The 14,846-nt window shown below is 31.5% G+C and overlaps 5 non-coding genes and 1 pseudogene across 5 annotated transcripts; 5 read left to right on the plus strand and 1 right to left on the minus strand.

Moving 5' to 3' along the window:
• Positions 1–1,559: 1,559 nt before the first annotated feature.
• LOC123297022 lies at positions 1,560–1,740 on the plus strand (annotated as a pseudogene).
• A 3,852-nt stretch (positions 1,741–5,592) lies between these two features.
• Positions 5,593–5,665, plus strand: Trnav-cac. Its single transcript has one exon. It is a non-coding gene; the product is annotated as a tRNA-Val (tRNA).
• A 259-nt stretch (positions 5,666–5,924) lies between these two features.
• On the plus strand, positions 5,925–5,997 carry Trnav-aac. The gene has a single exon. It is a non-coding gene; the product is annotated as a tRNA-Val (tRNA).
• Positions 5,998–6,089: 92 nt separating this feature from the next.
• Positions 6,090–6,162, plus strand: Trnav-aac. Its single transcript has one exon. It is a non-coding gene; the product is annotated as a tRNA-Val (tRNA).
• A 3,906-nt stretch (positions 6,163–10,068) lies between these two features.
• On the plus strand, positions 10,069–10,141 carry Trnav-uac. Its single transcript has one exon. It is a non-coding gene; the product is annotated as a tRNA-Val (tRNA).
• A 2,768-nt stretch (positions 10,142–12,909) lies between these two features.
• Trnav-uac lies at positions 12,910–12,982 on the minus strand. The gene has a single exon. It is a non-coding gene; the product is annotated as a tRNA-Val (tRNA).
• Between the last annotated feature and the right edge of the window lie 1,864 nt (positions 12,983–14,846).

Below are 14,846 nucleotides of genomic sequence, written 5' to 3' on the forward strand. Positions count from 1 at the left end.
GGAAGCATTTATGGTTATAAGTAAAACTAAAACATCTAGGGCATTATAGACAAAAGTAATCATCGTAATTCAGTTAATTACGAAAATAGGACAAACGGGAGTGAGTTTTTTATCTTTATTTTACTTATGTAACTTTTATGTAGCAGTGTACAAAGTGAAAGAGCGGTAAATCGATAAACCATGCGATAGACAAAGTTCGGAATTGCCACAGATAAATCTTTCAGAACTTTAATCGATTAAATTTGACAAGGATGAGTTTTAGAAAGACGGGGGGTGCTTTTCATTTGAAAATAGTTGATTGAACTACTATAGTATAGGAGATTTCCAAGCAGTTTCACTTACAAAAGTTATGCCATTGTACCTGGATGAGCCAAATCTTGTATCCTAAACTTAATTGAATAACGAAACTTTGAACGATTGAAACTTTATAAAGGCTGTACCCTTGGCACACGTAGGCTCACAAGGAGCAGAGAGGAAGGTATCATTCATTTAATAAACTAAAGTTATTCTGGAATAATTGATAGCTTTCGATGCTAGTGTTATAAAATATAAAATTTTGTTCAAGAAACATCCCATGTAGGAACCGCCATAGTTGAACGACGGGGCCTAGCCTGGTCCAGTACTGGGGAGCCCAGCTTTGGCGCCCCGATATTGGCCCATGCTTCAGCCAAGATGAAATAATTAGCCTTGGCCGACCCAACGATTGGCCGAGCCTGGGACAAGGCTGGGTTGCCCAGCCTTGGCCGATCCAATGATTATCCAAGCCTGGGCCAACATTGGTTTGCCATAGAACGGCCAACGCAAGGGGGCCCAGTCTTGGGCCAAGACTAGGCATCCTAGCCTTGGCCAATCCAATGATTATCCAAGCCGGGGCCAACATTGGTTTGCCATAGAACGGCCAACGCAAGGGAGCCTAGTCTTGGGCCAAGACTAGGCATCCTAGCCTTGGCCAATCCAATGATTATCCAAGCCTGGGCCAACATTGGTTTGCCATAGAACAACCAACGCAAGGGAGCCCAGTCTTGGGCCAAGACTGGGCATCCTAGCCTTGGCCAATCCAATGATTATCCAAGCCAGGGCCAACATTGGTTTGCCATAGAACGGCCAACGCAAGGGAGCCCAGTCTTGGGCCAAGACTAGGCATCCTAGCCTTGGCCAATCCAATGATTATCCAAGCCTGGGCCAACATTGGTTTGCCATAGAACAACCAACGCAAGGGAGCCCAGTCTTGGGCCAAGACTAGGCATCCTAGCCTTGGCCAATCCAATGATTATCCAAGCCTGGGCCAACATTGGTTTGCCATAGAACAGCCAACGCAAGGGAGCCCAGTCTTGGGCCTAGACTAGGCATCTTAGCCTTGGCCAATCCAATGATTATCCAAGCCTGGGCCAACATTGGTTTGCCATATTTATATATCCAAAGCAAGGGATATATAACTTCCTCCTTCTCTGTCTTTTAGTCACTATCCTTTTTACAAAATAATATTTATTTTTAAAACCTCTCACTAATAAGATGTTCTAGTAAGGTGTATATAAACATATTTTTACCGGTACAATGTTATCGCTTCTCGGCTCAATGAGCTAAGATCTGTTCTTGTCAGCTTAATATCTGTTACGTCTCGCATTGCGAGACCAGTATATTAAACTATTATTTGGAACATGGTAGTTTGTTAGGAGCTTGCTCCTCTTCTACCGCGGGTTGACTCAGTGTTGCAGTACAGCTGGGATTGTCCCTGTCAAATAAATCACAAAATAGGATTCTTCATAAAATAATCTTAAAACTTAACTATGGCCCAGCCCAGTCAACTAGGTATTGGCCAGACTTAAAACTTAACTGTGGCCCAGCCCTGCCAACCAAGCATGCGCCAGACCTAAAACTTAACTATGGCCCAGCCCTGCCAACCAGGCATGGGCCAGACTTAAAACTTAACTATGGCCCAGCCCTGCCAACCAGGCGTGGGCCAGTCGGGGTAACCAGTCTTGGGCCAGCATTATCATTCCAGACTTTACCCAAGTCTGGGCCAAGTCTGGCTTACAAGTCTGGCCCAGAGTTCTACATAGTTGGACCAAGCCTGGGCCAAGCCTGGGCCCGCCGTACTTTCCTACATGGGATGTAACAAAACTTTCTTTTTATCCAAATTAAATAATAAAAAAAAAGGAAAAGAAAAAAAGCTGCACGTAAAAGCTATTAATATTAAGGATCACATATAGGATACGATTGTCTGTTGTAGACGTCGCAGACACTACATATGCAGACACTAACTTATTTCATAGACTTTCTTTTATATTATGTGCAGTTAGTTATAATTTAGCTTAGTTCCTCTGTGTATCTCGAACTACTAAAGTTGCTTCAGAAATTAATAATCTATTCATAATAGTCTAATAAATGGTATAAGATCGATCTTTACCCATCTAATAACCAGATGAGACATATTTTTTATGAAATTGTATTGATTTATAAAAACGCCTATGACCATAGTTTTTCAATTAAAAAGTGTTCACGACTATTTTGAATAAATTAATTTTAATCAATATTTTCCATTAAACAGTTTTTTGCAGGCAATCCTATATTTGTAATTAAATTATCTTTCATATGATACTAATTTCGATAGGTTAGCAGGTCGGAATAGTTACCTATATCGATTTACCGTTTCATATGGTATGTACAGATTAACACCGATCCGTAAAGTAATCAAAATTAGTATCAGAAGAAAGAGAATTTAATTACAAAACTAATGAATGGTATTGGTTTGCCTGTAAAAAGCTTTTCATGGAAAAAATTGATTAATTTTATTAAAAATAGCCATAAACACTTTTCGATAGAAAAACAATTACAGGCTTGTTTTTAAATCAATAAAATTTCCAAAAAAAATTTGTCTCTTCTGGATATCCTGTACCATAGGTGGTAGGTGAAAATCTTTTCTTAACATATTGGTTAAAATTTTATTTTAATATACTCATTAATATCTGAAAAGCAACCTGTACGGGCAAAGGGCAAACATCTATTGGCAGACATAAACATGTTTTTAAATCTTAAAAATAAAATCGGTGGTCTATGGAATAAATAGATTATTAAAAGAGTTGGTTATTTTTTATTAGATATTACATTCATTCATTTGAACAGTATTATTGTAAATTACTATAGTTTCTTAATATATATATATATATATATATATCTATTTGTTCAATGTCTGCTGGAACCCAGTATTAGCCTGTTATCGTAGTTCTATTTTATTTAAGCCACCGGTATTTGCATGGGAAATAACCATTAGAAAACATTCTAGAAAGCTTTTCAACTTACCTTTGTTATAAAAAAATTGTAATAAGAATGGAAACAAAACTCTAAAAAACGATTTGCTTTTACTTTTGAACTGAACGTAACTTTTATGAGATATGCATTAGTGAATGACTAGCTAAAGATTTCTACAAATGAAAGGTCGCTTCTAATAAATGACAATTGCCAAAAGAGAACCTGAAACCAATCTTATTCAATTAACAACATTAATTCAATCATTATATGCAAACAATACTAGCGTTCTCCGTATAGGTCGTTGATAGGATCAGACTTCAGATCATAGTCATACGCATCAGTTCTTAAGAAACTGTTGTTATTTTCGAATAAAGTATACATTTTACTTTATGATAGAAAGCAGAACATAAGTTTAAAAATATCTTCACAATTTTTCTACATACATTGTTGCCAATTTTGAATGTCGTCACCAAGACAAAAGACAGATAAGAAGAAAACATGTAGTATGTACCTATGAGATGTTCGCTTTGCTTTGTTTACGTAGCTTTATAGAACAAGTATAAGTTAAGTTTTTGTTGGTGTATAGAACAATTAGTATAGAATTTTTAATTCCAAATAAAATATCTTCAGTTTCTGATTCCGTTTCTGGATAAATTGATGTGATATACTTTCATTTTAGACTTAACTGAAAAACATTAATCGACTTGGAGATACGAGCTACTGATGGAGATGCTGATTATACGTAATTAAATGACGTATTTGGGTTTGAACAAAAGTATATATGGCACTTGCTACTTAAAATTGTCCAAAGAATACGCTCCTAAGCTATATCCATCGAGTCACGTTTTATTGTTGTAAAAAATAAAAAAAATTGTTTCTATTTCTCAAACATGACTATGTTAAACCTTGGTTATCAATCATCCTTGATATTTTAAATTGAGTGATTCAAGCTTTTACGAACAATCATGTACGAGTGACTCTTAGAAATAATTATTTTCTACTTTTTAGTACAATAACTACGCCACTACTTACGCTTACTACTGAAAAACGATAAAACTTTTGTACCTTAAAAATCGAAGAAGTGACTCTTATTATAGTACCTATATTTTTAACCCCCCGAACTAAAAAATACACGAAAATACTAAAAAATTGGCAATGAAAAGGCTTTAAGAAAGAAGGTAATTTAATGTAGAGTGTTCTTAGATATGTTGTAAAAATTTGTTGGGGGTTTTTTAAATATTGTAAATTTCACTTGTTGTACAAGACCTTCAATGCCTAAAAATTCACGCTTAGCCGATTTTATTTAACTTCATGTACAGCATAGTCTGACACTTTAAAATACTTTTTGATATGAAAAATATACATCATGTACGTTGTGTGTACAATATCATATGGTAAAACATATATTTTTCGCATATTAAGTTTTCGCACATATTTTTCTCACTTTGAAGTTCAATTTACTTCAAAATTCAAAATATCTTCCCAAAGATATATTCTTGAGAGGAGGTATTGACCGTCATTTCAAAACTGCTGGTTTGGAAGGCTGTTTTAAAGGTCGTACCTAACAACTTTTCCTCATTAAATAAACTCTTATGCGAAAAATCAACAACTCTAAGCAAAGAAGTCGAAATTAAAATGGCGTAAAACGGACACACATTTCTTACACTAGTATTGACGCTGCTCTCAAGAATAACTTAGTAACAATTTTTTTCTAAATGGAGGCTAAAGAAAATATTGAACTATGTTCTTTACTTTAGTTTTAATTAACTTGAAATAATTTTTGAACAGCTATGTCGACCAAATGATCTTAAACACATTATGTACAACGATATTAATTGGATATTCGTCTGCATAGTTCAAGTTATAACATATTAGACATTAATTACATAGAAATTTGTATATTTCGAAAAAAAACAAAATTAACTAGATGTCACTTAAATGACAACATACATCACAAGAAAATGTAACTGACGTACATATATAGAAAATATGAGAAAATTTTATTAAAGAAATAAACCAGAAAAAATCTAATTACAAAAAAATATAATTAAGTTTCATAATGCCTTGTTTTTAGCATCATAACTCGAATAAGACTTAATAAATTTTCATTTATGTAAAAAGAATTAGATAATTTCTTTAAAAATAGCAGATATAATTTATCACTATTTTATGTCTAAACGGATTCCATAGTGAAGCGGTTATCACGTCTCAGTTTCTCAGACTAGCAGTTCGATCCTGGATGAAATTATTTCTTTTTAAATCATTTTTAGTAATCACATTTCACATTTATTAATATAATGCTCCGGCAATAAAGATGAATTATGAGTTAATACTTATAAACGGGGTTCCATAGTGTAGCGGTTATCACGTCTACTTCACACGCAGAAGGTCTCCAGTTCGATCCTGGATGGAACCATTACTTTTATTCATTTTTGGTAAAAATATTTCACATTCTCTAATGTACGTTTCAGGCAATCACGCTGAATTATCAGCTTATAATTATTAACAAGATTCTATAGTGTATTGGTTACCACATCTACTTAACACGCAGAAGGTCTCCAGTTTGATCCTGAATGGAACCATAATTTTTATTCATTTTTGGTAAACATATTTGACATTTACTAATGTACGTTTCAGACAATCACGCTGAATTATCAGCTTATCATTATTAACAAGGTTCCATAGTGTAGTGGTTATCACATCTGCTTAACACGCAGAAGGTCTCCAGTTCGATCCTGGATGGAACCATTACTTTTATTCATTTTTGGTAAACATATTTGACATTTACTAACGTACTTTCAGACAATCACGCTGATTTATCAGCTTATCATTATTAACAAGGTTCCATGGTGTAGTGGTTATCACATCTGCTTAACACGCAGAAGGTCTCCAGTTCGATCCTGGATGGAACCATTACTTTTATTCATTTTTGGTAAACATATTTGACATTTACTAATGTACGTTTCAGACAATCACGCTGAATTATCAGCTTATCATTATTAACAAGGTTCCATAGTGTAGTGGTTATCACATCTGCTTTACACGCAGAAGGTCTCCAGTTCGATCCTGAATGAAGCCATTAATTTTAGTATTCAAATCTTTTACTCATGGAAATCTCCAATTTCTAGCTACGAAATTATTATGTCTACCTACAGTGTGTAAAAGAGACTTGCAATTATTTTCCAATTAAAAAAGTTATGATTTTGTCAGTACAAATAGAAAAAGTATTAAAAAATGAGACTGTATAAAAAAAATTGTATTCCCTTTTCAGTCTGTTCAAAAAATATTCGAATGCGATTGCGATCTGATTATTTAATATGGATGATCATCATCATAATATTCTCTAAAGAAATCAAACGTGTAAACTAAAATATGGAGGAGATTTAATAAAAGTACGTCATAAATATTATGTATACATCAAACCTACACGTTCTAGATTCTTGATCTGTTGTAATGACGTTAGGGAAAATGGTAAAACATTTCTCAAAAGTAAAAGAAAAAACACATAACTTTATATTTAGTTATTTTTTTATCGTTTAGTTTCCACATAAAATATTATGAAGGTATATTTTGATAAATCAAATATGTATATATGAAAAAAAAACTTTGATGGATACGATTTTCATACACCTCAGAATTATGCACAGTTGTATTGGTATAACAGCTGGCAACGTCACGAAAATTCACTTGATTTTAAGACTACTGGATTTTGAGTATTATTTTTCTTATTGAAATAAAAAGCAGTTACGTTAACTGCGTTTATTAATGTGCATTCCCTAAAAGAGCTGCGACAATTGCTGATTATATAATGATTTAACACCCCCCGAACTAAAGAAAAAGAGTGGTATAAGTTTGACCGCTATGTGTGTGTGTCTGTGTGGTCGCCTGTCTATGGCATCGTAGCGCCTGAGCAGATGAACCGATTTTAATTTTTTTGGTTTCGATTTTAATTTGAAAGGTAATTTAACGGAGAGTGTTCTTTCAAGTGGTTAGAGTTTCGTACTCGAAAAAACTAAAAAATTGGCGAAATTCTTCAAAATCGATTTAGTTTGGAAAAGGCATGACGTATAATTTTAATATATAAATAATTACTATGGAAATGAATGGTCAAACAAACATGGCTCAATTCATTTTGAAAAGTGAAATTGTAAAATAATTAGGTAGATCAAAACAATAATTCAAAAGAACAAACTCAACTCAAATATTTCAATTTTAATTAAAATATTTCCAAAAATTTGTCCCAAAAATGGCAATTATAGCTCTCTAAGTATCCTTTTCATCTCATCTGATGTCCTTGATCATCACTTTGAAGGCTTGTTATAAGTTTAAAGAGTACTGTGCGTTTGTGTGTTTCTCAGTGGCATCGTAGCCACTAAATGGTCGAACCGCCTTGATTGAGAACATTTTATAGCTAAGTTTCTAAAAATCGGTTTACAAGGAATAAATCGCATTTGTCGGAAGTTTTTTAAATTTTGATCGCACTTGAGACTTATGTTTCGAATTTTATTTATAAATTCTTTCAGAACTTGGGAAAATTAGACGAAAATAGAGTAAAATTTTTCGATATATACCATTAAATTTTTTAAATTTTTTTTTTTTTTTTTTTTAATTCCTAATTTTCTATTTAATAATATTGATGCCTATAAAGATTTAAAGAAAATCACTTATAGAAGAAATGCATCTTTACTTTCATCACTTTAAACGTATATTATGGAAAAACGAGTGGCGCTTGCTATAATTTTCTTTAAGGAAAATATTTTTCAGGCTTTTAACTAATGAATATTAGCTTTTCGAATTTTTATTAAGAAAATTTGTCTTTCAATTACTCAACGCAAACTTTAACAGCTCAAATCCATAAATTTAACGCAGTAAGGGATACCTATTAAAAAATTTAACAGATTATAAAGAGCATTAATCAAAATATATATACAGGATTTAAAAATTTTTTTGAGAAAACGATATTTTTTTTGTTTCCTTAAATAATAAACATTTATCTAACAAATTACAAACAAATATTCTAATTGTTTTAATTACATATTGATTGCCTAAGTTAATTCAATTAAAAAATTTAATAATGAATTAGAAAATAAAAACAAAACATTTGGCAACCATGTACAAAATAATTTTTCGAATACCAATAGAAGTTCGCACAAAATAACATAAGGGTAAGGGATTGAGAAGGGAGCTAGAAGCTAATATCTAGTTCGTAACAGGGTAGTAATCATATGATGTGTATATATTATTGCGTGTATTAAGGAGGATCTACTATGTATACAATAACTTGAACCTTGTAGTTTATAGAATCACATATGACATATTTGTACTGGAACATCGAAAATTCTATATAAAGACACGAAAAAAAGGTGCATGAAGCCCAGTCAAGTAAATATAAAAATTATAATATTCAGAAACTTAAGTTGGTGTTTTTTGCTAGTGGCTATATAGCAGTTTTGTTGAAGCCAGTTAAAAAAAAAAAACAGATGCAGCTTTTTACTAGCTAAAAGCTTTTTCCAATGCTCTATAAGATGTTCCTTCATTATTAGTAGCTGTTGGTAGAATTTTTGTTTGTTTTGAAAATTCTTTGAAACCTCGAAGTAGAACTATGGATTTCTTATGATTTACTTATATGATTTTGTATAGATAAGAAATTTTCGTGTAAGCAATTTCCTTTAAAAAAAAAGCATTTTTATAATAAAAGTAGCCTTCAAACGCTGTTCGGTTATGACCCTGAATTGACCTTTAAACAATTATTTAATAAAAAACATGATCCAATTCTAGATGGCCATGAGATCTAGAGACATTTTCAATTTATTCACTTGTACAGATCCCTAACGCAGATCTTAAAATTAAATTTTACCAAAGTTAATTACAGTCTTAAGACGATTGTTTAATCAAATGTAAAATATAGAAAATGGATAAGCATTTACTACAAGAAATTGAAAGAAAAACAAGCGACAAAAAATGTACGTTGTACGAATACCTACAGAAGATTTTTGAAAACATGAAGGTAGAATTGAAAAAAGTAATACAAAATTAATAATAATAGTACAAACAGAAAATGGAGGTATTCGGAAAATTAAACTGAAAAAATAGACCAAAAATTGTATAGACCCGGAGTATTGTTGTAATTACGAGTTGGATTGAGTTTGTCGACTATAGAGGAGTTGGTTGGTTTTGGAAGATTTTAGCCCTTGCGTTCAAAAATGCGACACTATTACAGACAATTTTGTATGTCTATTTTTCCCGAGTCTAAATCTCCTAAATCGGAAAATGAAAACAATTTAATAGAAAATAATTCAACTGAATTCAAATCGAAAAATAAAATTAATTCAACTGATTCAAAATTTTGAATAAACTAAAAATAAAACATATCAATATTCCTTACAATCCCTGTACAAAAACAGAAAAAACGAAACAGATATTGTATGTAGGGGAATGTTATTTATTACATACAATATTATGGATTAATTTTTTAGCAGGGCTTCCTTTTTATGAACAAATATAGATACGTACAAAATGTATCAAAACTGTTTATTTTCAAAAAAAATTATAAAAAATCAATTAACATGTTTATTAGACCGGTATCAAGCGCGGAAAATGAGGTGGGATTCTGATCTGACATCCACTAAAATAAATTCATGAGATTTCTTCAAACGATAATTCAAATTTTGTTTATCTTCAAAAACGATTTATGAAAATAATACAGAATCAGATATTTTTTAATTTTATCAATTACCTTTGACTTTCATATTAGAAATACACAATGAATATTGATAAAACAATTTGAAATTTGTGCCAAAAAGTTAGTAAATCAAACACGGTTCCATAGTGTAGCGGTTATCATGTCTGCTTTACACGCAGAAGGTCTCCAGTTCGATCCTGGATGGAAACATGTTTTTTTTTTTTTGTATCAGTGCTACGTTTGCGTGTTTTCACACATGATTTTTAACACATCTTGTATAGTGGAACTGTAATTATCATGTAATAATGTAATGCATGTAATAAAACCAATACAAATTACTTGATTATAAAATATTATTGACTAGACTGTAATACTGTATTGACTATATGACAACACTCTGTAATAACGAGGAAAAGTGGAAAACCCTATTAGATAGTCTATACATAGTTCAGAAATAACTGTCTATTTTTGGACATATCTAGAACATCAGACCATGGTAAAAATAACATAAAGTATATTTTTGCGCAGGTGTGCGAAAGTGCTTGTTGTTTACTCTCTTATTTCCCTATTTAAACGAGAGAGCGGCTATGAGCCCGTCGGAAGAATATATCTTGCCTTCTTTCTACCATGCATCAGATAATGAACAACAGGTTCACATCTAAATATGAAGTCCGAAAATTGATATCTCAAAATGATTTCCCCAATTGATTGTCAAAATGAATTAACCTAACAAATCTTTAATGCTGCAGCACAGACCACATTGAAAAATTTCTAGTGAGATTGTACAGTTTTTAGATATTTTTAGTATAATTTATTCCAAAAGATATTTGTGGAGTGAAGAAATTCAAAGGCAGGAAATTCAGTATATCAGCAAAAATAGATAAATGTCAGAAAAGCTACCTGTTGAAATAAGGCTACTCAGAAATTTTACGAGATTCATGAATCTAATTGTGATACTTTGACAATATTTTCCGTTTAATATTTATACTTCGATGGTCTCGGTGAGAGGGATTATCCAAAATCTATAAAGTTCTATTTCCATACATTATATTCTGAGGGAAATGAGGCCTGTTATCTCGAAAATCAGCCACTGTCTAAAAGGTTAGTGAATAATCCGTTTTAACACATCTTTACTGCCGTACGAATTTTCGGTTCATAGCCATATACTTCTAGCAGTACTCTTTCTGATATGTTTGATATTTTTGAAATGTCTATAGAAATTTGAAATATATATTTATGTACGAACACATACGGTGGATGACAGCTTTTATTTATTAAACCTTCGTGCATTATAGAAACAAAAGGTTGTGTTATTGCACACATATGACTATTTACAGTAGACTATCCTATATATTATAAATGTGAAAGTAAGGATGTTTATTTGTTTGTGTGTTTGTTACGCTTTAACGCAACGATATTTTACTACGATGAGCATCATTTAGAACCATAAATTAAAGATTTCTGTAAAAATATTGAACGATGTATAATTCATGGCCATCTGTTCTGATACGCTGATATTACATATCTGTACATATATTTTACATGTGTTAAACAATCCCCAGTCCTATTTCGAGTGTTATGAAAGGAGGATCAGTGAGAGCAAGAGAGTTTGAGGCTATGACGTGGTGGTCGTTTTTTTAAGGCCAGCGAAGTGGGCGAGTATCAAGCTAGTATTCTATAAAGGGTAGTACACACATACTTATTACTTCATACTGAATACTTGTGTTGAAAACAAATGATAACTTAATAGTTAAATACGGTGTAATAACCTATGTCATAATTATTATTATTATATTCATTTTACAAAATAATAAAAGCTTATATTGATCTATTGTTATTGAAAAATGATTATTTATATTTAATGACGACGTAGGGATTGAAAAACTTTAATTAAAGAGAAAACTATTTTATTATTATTATATAGAAAGTAAAGGGATGCTTTTATTAAGGGTTCATTAGCTTACCATCGTTGTTTTAAAGTGTAATTATTGTTGTTATTGTACTAAAACTCAACCCTTAGAAATAATTAAAGATTGAGAAAATATCAATTATGTACAAGAATATTAGAAAAATAGCTCATGACGTCAAACTGTCAATATGGCAGTCATAAGCAGGAGGAATTTATCTTAAATAAGTTGAAATACCATATTAAGACAGTTTTGATGACGCAATTGTTTATTTTTTGACGTCAAGTAAGTAGAGAAAGATAGCCACTCTTAAATAGCCACACACATAACAGATATTCCCATATTAATACATACTATAAAATTTGCACCTAATTAGCGCCCTCGTCGGTAAACAGTGATGTTTACAAAAAAATGTGTCAAACAAAAGTTGTTTATTTTTTTATAATATAAGGGACATTTTTTACACTGAAACTTTTGTTCTATCTTTAACGGTTTACAAGACCCAATTAACAAACTCGACCTCACTTTTTATGTCCTGAGTACGCTAACAAAATTTCGGCTTGATTTTTTTTTTCTTTTTTGAGTTATTGTGCTTACGGACAGACAACGGGAAATGGGCAAATTAAGTGATTCTATGAAAACCTATACCAAAATTTTTTTCGTAGCATCAATATTTTTTTGCTTTACAAACTTGGGACTAAACTTATTATAGGTACTATGATATATTTCATTTACATGGTATAAAAACAGCAGTGGGCTATGGAATGACTAGATCATTAAAAGAGTAGGCTATGTTTTATATATACAGTTCATTTATACATTTGAACAGTATTGTTGTAAGTTACTATGGTTTCTTAATATCCATTTATTTATTCAACGCCTGCTGAAACCCAATTTAACTCAGCCTGATATAGGTTAGTTGGATTTTGAGCAACAAAATTTTAGATTAATTTCTTTAACAAAACAAACTGAAATAAATTTCAGTTATTAAAAAATATTTGTTGCCTAATTTACATAAATTTACAATTATTTTAGTGAGAAATAAAAGTATTGGAAAAGTAAAAAAATCTATGGTTCCATCCAGGATCGAACTGGAGACCTTCTGCGTGTAAAGCAGACGTGATAACCGCTACACTATGGAACCTTGTTTTATATGTTCACTTTTTGGCACAACTTTCAAATTGTTTTATCAATATCCATTGTGTATACTACTTCTATTATGAAAATCACAAAAGATAAATGCTAAAATTTAAAATATCACCGAAGAAAATTGCTAACTGCTAATTGCATTTCAAATTTGTTGTTCCGATTATCGCAATTTTACTATACAAATCTCATTCCCTGCACTTCCTCAAACGTCCAGATTAGCTTTGAAACTAAAGACAGAGCCGATATTTTGTGTAAAAGACTGAATATATTGCGACCTTGGATGGAACCACTACTTGTTACAATTCAATATGTAGCCACGCCAATAAATTTCGAAAGTCAAAATCAACCCTCCGAAGGCAAAAATATAATAATCTACGACCACAGCTAATTTTAGTCTACTTTATTTTTGTCCATAGAAAAAGATTAAGTATGTACAAAAAATACATTTAATTATGGTGGAAGCGCTGATAACTTTTATTTTTACCCAAAATAGATATAGTAAATCTACTGACGTGCGCTTCTACCTATTTGAATATCCCTATCCTACATTAACTAGGAAAGAAACCTAATTTGTGATTAGGACAAACCAAATTTTTTATTACTATCTTACAGAATCCTTGTGCGGAAAATTACATAACCTTTTTATTATCATTATAAAATATTTAGCAAAGTCATGATTTTATTTTCATTTAATTTATCACGCATCATCACTTGAATGTTAAGTAGTAGGTGGAAAGTAGAAGCTTGTTTTTTTTTTTGTTACGAAAATTAATTAATTTTTCGTCTGTGGAATGATAGGTGGAAAAAAAGATACTTGTTTAAATATACATATTAAAACTGTAGTAGCAAAATAAAATTTATTGCACAGTGTGCCCCACCAAGAAACAAAAAAAGAAAAACATAGTTAGATAAAAATATCCCTATTTTCTTCGTCTAAGAGACGGTATAAGATCGATCTTCACCCATCTGATAACCAGATGAGACATATTTTTTATGAAATTTTATTGATTTTTAAACACTCCTATCATTATTTTTTTATCTAAAAGTGCAGTTCATGGTTATTTTTAATCAATTTATTTCCTTGAACGGTTTTTTCCAGGCAAGCTTATACCATTATTTTCATAACTAAATTATCTTTCTTCTGATACCAATTTTGATTGGCTAATAGATCGGTCTATAGTTACCTGTATTGGCTTAGCTGTTCATATGTTATGAACAGATCTATAAAAAATCTGTTAACCAATCAAAACTGGTATCAGAAGAAAAATAATTTAACTATAGGAAAATAATGTGGCAGGCCTGAAAAAAAAAACGGTTCATGGAAAAAATTGATTAAAATTAAAAATAGTCCTGAACACTTTTCGATAGAAAAACTATGATAGACGTGTTTAAAAATCAATAAAATTTCATAAAAAACAAGTAAAAAGAAACAATTGACTGAGTTAATTGTTGGAATACCATGTAGAGACAGTGTTGATTACTCTATCACATTACAAATATATACATGTCACACATATATAACTGATAATCCCATACTAATGCCCTCGTGAGTAAACAGTGATGTTTACAAAAAATGTTTCAACAAAAGTTGTTTATTTTTCGATAAGGATCATTTTTTACTTTTAAACTTTTGTTCTATCTCTAACGGCTTACAAGATGGGCCTCTACGGACCCAAGATCCAATTGACCTATGTTGCGCATTTCAATTGACCTATGTTGCGAACTCGACCTCACTTTTTACGTCCTGAGTGCGCTGTAAAAATTTCAGCTTGATATCTTCTTTCGTTTTTGAGTTATCGTGTTGACAGACGGACGGACAACCGAAAATGGAGTAATTAGATGATTCTATGAACACCTAT

Source organism: Chrysoperla carnea, chromosome 3 (genome assembly GCF_905475395.1).
Source record: "Chrysoperla carnea chromosome 3, inChrCarn1.1, whole genome shotgun sequence".
NCBI classification, from domain to species: domain Eukaryota; kingdom Metazoa; phylum Arthropoda; class Insecta; order Neuroptera; family Chrysopidae; genus Chrysoperla; species Chrysoperla carnea.